The sequence below is a fragment of the Bos grunniens genome, chromosome 7, assembly GCF_055505025.1.
Source record: "Bos grunniens cultivar Pamir isolate PY7600 chromosome 7, Bosgru_T2T1.0, whole genome shotgun sequence".
Classification (NCBI taxonomy): domain Eukaryota; kingdom Metazoa; phylum Chordata; class Mammalia; order Artiodactyla; family Bovidae; genus Bos; species Bos grunniens.
The window spans coordinates 55,045,418-55,052,949 of NC_141171.1; positions in this window are offsets into that span (position 1 = coordinate 55,045,418).

A 7,532-nucleotide genomic window follows, 5' to 3' on the forward strand; every position below is an offset into this window, starting at 1 on the left:
GATATCTCCAATTTTTTGGAAGCAGTCACTAGTTTTAGTCTTTCTATTGTCTTCCTCTATTTCCTTGCATTCTTCATTTAATAAGGCCTTCTTATCTCTCCTTGCTGTCCTCTGGAATTCTACATGCAGTTGGGTATATCTTTCCCTTTCTCCCCTGCTTTTCACTTCTCTTCTTTCTTTAGCTATTTGTAAAGCCTCATCAGACAACCACTTTGCCTTCTTGAATTTTTTTCTTGGGGATGGTTTTAGTCACTGCCTACTATAGAATGTTATGAACCTCTGTCCATCATTCATCAGACACTTTGTCTACCAGATCTAGTCCCTAAACCTATTCATCACCTTCTCTATATAATCATAAGTGATTTGATTTAGGTCATACCTGAATGGCCTACTGGTTTTTCTTACTTTTTTCCACTTAAGCCTGAATTTTACAGTAAGGAGCCAATTATCTGAGCCACAATCAGCTACAGTTCTTGTTTTTATTGACTGTTTATAGCTTCTCCTTCTTTGTCTGCAAATAACATAAACTGATTTCAGTATCGAACATCTGGGATGTTTATGTGTAGAGTCATCTCTTGGGTTGGTCTCTTGACCAAATTCTGCTAGCTTTTACTATGCTTCATTTTGTGTTCTGAGACCAAACTTGGCTGTTATCCTGGCTATCTCCTGACTTCCTATTTTTGTATTCCAATCTCTGTGATGAAAAGGACATGTTTTTGGTGTTAGTTCTAGAAAGTGTTGTAGGTATTTACAGAACTGGTCAACTTCAGCTTCTTTGGCATCAGTGGTTGGGGCATAAACTTGGATTACCGAGATGTTGAATGGTCTGTCTTGGAAAGGAACCAAGATCATTCTGTTGTTTTTGAGACTGCCCCAAAGTACTGCATTTTGAAATCTTTTGTTGACTATGAGGGCTACTCCATTTCTTCTAAGGGATTCTTGCCCACAGATATAATGGTCATCTGAATTAAATTGACCCATTTCTGTCCATTGTCTTTAGTTTACTGATTTCTAAGGTATCCATGTTCAATGTTGCCATCTCCTGCTTGACCATGTTCAATTTACCTTGATTCATGGACCTAACATTCGAAGTTCTTATGCAATATTGTTCTTTACAGCATCAGACTTTATTTTTACCACCAGACACATCTACACTGAGTGCCATTTCCACATTGGCCCAGCCACTTCATTTTTCTGGAGCTGTTAGTAATTGTCCTCTGCTATTCTTGCCCCCTATCCCCAGTAGCATACTGGACACCTTCCGACCTGGGGGGCTCACCTTCCAGTGTCATATCTGTCTGCCTTTTCGTACTGTCCCTGGGGTTCTCCAGGCAAGAATACTGGAGTGGGTTGCCATTTTCCCCTGTTTTGTCAAAACTCTTCACTATGACCTGTCTGTTTGGGTGGCCCTGCATGGCATAGATTATGTAGTGTCACGGAGTTACCCAAGCTCCTTCGCCATGATAAGGCTGTGATCCATGAAGGCTCCTGGCACATGTCTCAGGCTTAGCCAATCAGGGTACTGCAACTTCTGACACACAATGATGAGTTCAGGAAAGGGCATGTGACTCAAGCACCATCAATCAAAGTTCAGAGACCTAAAGAGAGATTTTCATCTCCTGTTCTGAATTGAAAGCTGGAAGACTGTTGTGAGTATGGAGCTATTTATTAATAATATTTTCCTCACTACAAAGAGAGAGTCTTCAGAAAATAAAGCCAAGCAGGGTCTAACTGAGCTGAGAGAGGCAGAGAGAGTGACAGAACTCTGATGATATTATTTGAGCTCCTGGGAGCAACCATGCTTGGCTTCCCAGTTCATCAGTAAATAAATTGCTTTTTTTCTTCTCTTGTACTTAAGCCAGTTTAGGATGGTACCTGGTAAACATACTTCATAATACAAAATAAATTTGGAGGGAAAAAATCAAAATTGATAAACTGATTCAAAAAGTAGTGAAGGAAGATTTGAACTAAACAAGAAGGAAGCACTGTTATTCTGTCCTATAATGGGTACCAGAATTCAATCAAAAGGAACCTAATATTTTTACAATTTAATCCTCTATGAATGAGAACTTTAGGACTCAGAAGCTTGCTATCTTGGCTGAGGGAACATAGCAAATAAGAGGAGAGGACAAAGTGTGGCATTTTTCATCAGATAAGGAGAAATTACCTACTCTGCCAGCATATCTCACTAAGCAAATATGGGGAAACAAGAAAAGAATAAAATGAGGATGTATGTTATAGGATTAATAATTCACTAGTAATTACAGGATTCATTTTCATTCAATATTGGGAAATTAAGTCTCACAACCCTTTCCCACCACACCCCAGATTCTATTCAGGTTAGAATCTGTTTTATTTTTTCCTCTAAGCCAGGAAAATGCCTGATCTATACCAGATATATTTGACGCCCACTACAAAGTAGCAGAGCTCCTATCCTGCTAGGAAGAATGGACTTCCTTCAGTTCTTGCCATAAGCATCTTCAAATATCTCCATTCACCTCTAGTCTATATCCTTTTCCCTCTGTTCAATTTTGATCAAACTTAACTCACTCTAGGAGAAGGCAATGGCACCCTACTCCAGTACTTTTGCCTAGAAAATCCCATGGACGGAGGAGCCTGGTAGGCTGCAGTCCATGGGGTTGCTAGAGTCAGACACGACTGAGTGACTTCACTTTCATTTTTCACTTTCATGCATTGGAGAAGGAAATGGCAACCCACTCCAGTATTCTTGCCTGGAGAATCCCAGGGATGGGGGAGCCTGGTGGGCTGCTGTCTATGGGATCGCACAGAGTCAGACACGACTGAAGTGACTTAGCACCAGCAGCAGCAGCAACTCACTCTAATCCCACAAATATTGAGAATCTGTTGTGTGTTAGATGCTGTGCTGAGCAGATAGCCTGGTTGAGAAATGGATTTGTGGCTTCTTGTTTCAAAAGAATGAGTGGTTTGCCTTCCTCTTGATCCATTCTCCACCTTCCCATATCTAGTAACCAATCTTTGGTGTGCTGAAGATTGCGTCTTCTGTTGATAAAGAGAAGTGACTTGTTTTTAAAAGTCTGATTTGAAGTCACTGTTATAGGTTGAATTATAATCCCCCCAAATCCATATGTTGAAGTCCTAATCCCCGGTACCTCAGAATGTAACTTTATTTGGAATTTAGCAGTAAAGTTCAGATGAGGTCTTTAAGGGTAGGCTATAATCCAATATGACTGATGTCCTTATGAAAAGGAGAAATTTGGACATAGACACACAAGAGAGTAGAAACGATATAAAGGTACAGGGAGAACACTATGCAAATATGAGAATGACTACCTGCAAGCCAAGGAGAGTGGCCTGGGAGAGATCCTTCCCTCTCAGCCATTGGAAATATCCAACCTTACAAATATCTTGATTTCAGACTTGAAACCTCAAAAACTGAGATGATAAATTCCTATTGTTTAAGCCACCCAATATGTGGTACTTTGTTATGGCAGCCCTGGAAAACTAACATAATCACAAACTGAGCTATCATCATATGTGGTCTATTTGGTGTTCATGATATTTTTAAATTTTAATTGCACCAAAAATTTAAAGTCAGAACACTGCATCTGAAAAGTATGATCTCTGCTTTTCCTGAAATATTGAAACAGCTACAGTTCTGAATTTTTATTCCCATGTGGCATAAATCAACTGGAACTGAGTAGTAACTCCCTCTTTCAGATAGGTGTGTGCTCAGTGGCTCATCACAGTCCTTGCCAATTCATCTTGCCTTTCCCCAACACCAACTGGTAGCTGCCATTTGTCATCATGTTCCAGTCCATTGTGGTCCCTGGCCTAGGATTACTGAAATATGCAGCTGACTTGACCCAAGATGGAAAGTCTTTAAGCTTGGAGGAGGGAGAAATACTATGGCCAGAGGGGAATGGCCGGAATCTCAGAGATCTAAAGAGAGAATGATGATGAAGAATGACAGAAATCTGCAATCACACATGACAAAAGGTAGGGTGGGAATACAGGACAACCAACTGGGTCCTGAGTTCATGCTCCGTGGTGTCAGGAACCATGTAAAAGGTTCCAGGAGCCAGGATAAGTACTGAAGGCATGCATGCCATGAGTACAGTAGCTTCTCACTTTGGAATGAATGATCCATATGAACAATGAAAATCTCAGGGGCACCACAACAGACTTAAGAACAGAGCCCCTTCCCCATAATGCTTCAGAACTGCACTAAACTAGCTTGACTGCTGAATGCTGCCCATGCCACCATCCAGTAATAACTGATACTGGATTTCTTATCAATCCTGACAAATGGTATTCATTTAGATTTAGAAAAAGTAATATAGGCAAATTGCCTTACACTCCAATAATGTGGAGGAAATTTTTTAAAGGAATTATTAGTGGAAGAGCCCACTCTTTTACTTCATGCTCACTTTACAGGAAGAAGCCCAGAGAGGTCAAGTACCTTGCCCAAGGGCACATAGCCAATAGCTGTTTTGAAAACAAAACCATATTCTCTGTAGGGTCTTCATTAATAATCTCCCCAGGAGGTAAGTCACATCCAAAATATAATTAAGGTCACTGATGACCTCTTTTTTGCCCCTCTTTTTGTTCCAGAGAGCAGACTGGCTTGTCTTCCCTATCCAGGGATCACATGCCCTTTCAAATAGGTCTCCAGGAGCTTTGCTGAATAAACATGAACACCAGTAATCATTCAGAATTAGAAAGCAGCATAAGTGGTCCCAAATGCCAATGTTTTCACCTATGAAGCTTTTCCCCAGTGCTAGAGTTGGCATTTTTCATCCCTGTGCTTTAGCTGAAGTGATACCTGGTGAGGCTTCCGGAGGAATGAAAATTGCAAAAAGATTTCATAATGTATTAAGGAGTGTACCAAGGAACAAGATGCAAATGTTAATATTAATCTTGCCTTAAATCTTTTCTAATTCTAAAGTCAGAAGTCATTATTACTGTGTACAGATTAAGAAGCTAGCTTGATGAATATTTGGCACATCCTGCAAGAGCACTCCTTTTGATAGATGGATTACTCTGCCATCCACAAAGATCCTCTTCAACTCTCCAAGCCCATAGGAAATATGAGAAAATGGGAAGGAAACAATCACCAAGGAAAACAGAGGAGACTCCATCCCCACTTCTGTACTCTGGACCTTCTCCCCCACAAGCTTTCAAATGCATACACACAGTTGTTTCCCTAAAGCAGGCAGTGCCTTTTTTCTATCTTTCATTTATAACTTTTTCAAAGAAGAGAGTAAGGAGGCTCTGGGGGACCTTACAAAGCCTGCATTCAGTGTACAGATAAGAAAAGTGAAGCCCAGAAAAATGGAAGATATTCCCAAGATTCCCTGGCTATTTACAAGACTGAAAACACAAACCCAAGTTTTCTCCCTTCCTCAAGTATAGGTTTTCACTCTACAGTAAATTGGCAGTGTAGGGTTTTAGGGTCTTTGTGGCCAAAAAGATCCCATACTAGGCAAACAGTGACAAAGTATTTGAATCAATAGGTTTGGTCTTTGCGACAACAGGTGAGCACTTTACTCTTTTCTCCATGTGGATTATTTGTTTTTTAAGACTTTTCAAAAATTTTGTTTTTACTAAAGATTCCAGAAAATGGAAATGTTTATTGGGAGCTAATATTTATTGGACACCTACTATGTGCCAGGCTAGTTGTTCTGCAGAGTGTTATCTTACTTAATCCTCACAACAACTTTATGAGGTGGGTTATATTCATATCCCCAATTTACTGATAAGGAAAGAAATATAAGGAACTTCCCTTGGATCATGCAGACAGCAAGTGGTAGGGCCAGATTACAAATTGCATTTATCTGATTCTTAAGTCCATACATTCATTTTCTATTTCTGTTTAACATTATCACAAATTTAGTGGTATAAACAAATTCACTTTTAGATTTCAGATCTTACAGTTCTATAGGCCAAGAATCTGGGTGAGTTTGGCTGGATTCTGCTTGAGGAATTTATCACAAGGCCAAAATCAAGATGTAGGTTGGCTGGGCTCTTATCTAAAGGCTCCAGGGAAGCATCCACTTCTAAGACCATTCAGATTGTTGGCAGAAACAAGCTCCTTATGATTGTAGGACTGGGGTGCCTATTTCCCCACTGGCTGCCAGCCAGAGTCTGATCTTTGCTCCTAGGGACCACCTACATTCCCTTTCACCTGTCCTCTCCATCCCCAGAGCAGCAAGGGCACACCCTGTCCTTCTCATGCTCACGCAATTAGATCAGGCAGCCTAGGTAACCTCTGTATTTTAGATCAAGAGACATAGAACTTTTCTTATACCTGAAAAATCTATTCATAGCAATGGCTAAATCAGTGTTTTACTGAAAATAATCAGGAGGACAGGAATCTTAAGGAGTGAGGGATGACACAGGATCACGATTAGATAATAAATAGGGGGAGAGACCAGGATGTAGTGAGGCCTAGGGAGAACAAGTTCCAATGATGCTCCAAACACAGGGAACCCTCACGATAGAGCTTACCCAGACTGCTACCACCTGGAGAAATAGAAGGAGTATTAATAGACCTTTTAACCTATCAAGGTAAAAAATCCAACCAGAAGGGAAAGAGACACGTGTACCCAATGCTCATCGCAGCACTGTTTATAATAGCCAGGACATGGAAGCAACCTAGATGTCCATCAGCAGATGAATAGATAAGAAAGCTATGGTACATATACACAATGGAGTATTACTCAGCCATTAAAAAGAAAACATTTGAATCAGTTCTAATGAGGTGGATTAAACTGGAGCCTATTATACAGAGTGAAGTAAGCCAGAAGGAAAAACACCAATACAGTATAATAATGCATATATATGGAATTTAGAAAGATGGTAACAATAACCCTGTGTACGAGACAGCAAAAGAGACACTGATGTATAGAACAGTCTTATGGACTCTATGGGAGAGGGAGAGGGTGGGAAGATTTGGGATAATGGCATTGAAACATGTAAAATATCATGTATGAAATGAGATGCCAGTCCAGGTTCGATGCACGATACTGGATGCTTGGGGCTGGTGCACTGGGACGACCCAGAGGGATGGTATGGGGAGGGAGGAGGGAGGTGGGTTCAGGATGGGAACACATGTATATCTGTGGTGGATTCATTTTGATATTTAGCAAAACTAATACAATTATGTAAAGTTTAAAAATAAAATAAAATTTAAAAAAATTAAAAAAAAAATCCGGATTTTTATAAGTGTGTGCATGCTAAGTCACTTCAGTCATGTCTGACTCTCTGTGACCCATGGACTGTAGCACACCAGACTCCTCTGTCTGTGGGATTCTCCAGGTAAGAATATTGGAGTGGGTTGCCATGCCTACCTCCAGGGGATCTTCCCAACCCAGGGACGAAATCTAAGTCTCTTACATGTCCTGCATTGGCAAGTGAGTTCTTTACCATTCAGTTCAGTTCAGTTCAGTCACTCAGTCATCTCCCACTCTTTGTGATCCCATGGACTGCAGCACGCCAGACCTCCCTGACCATTACCAACTCCTGGAGTTTACTTAAACTCATGTCCATTG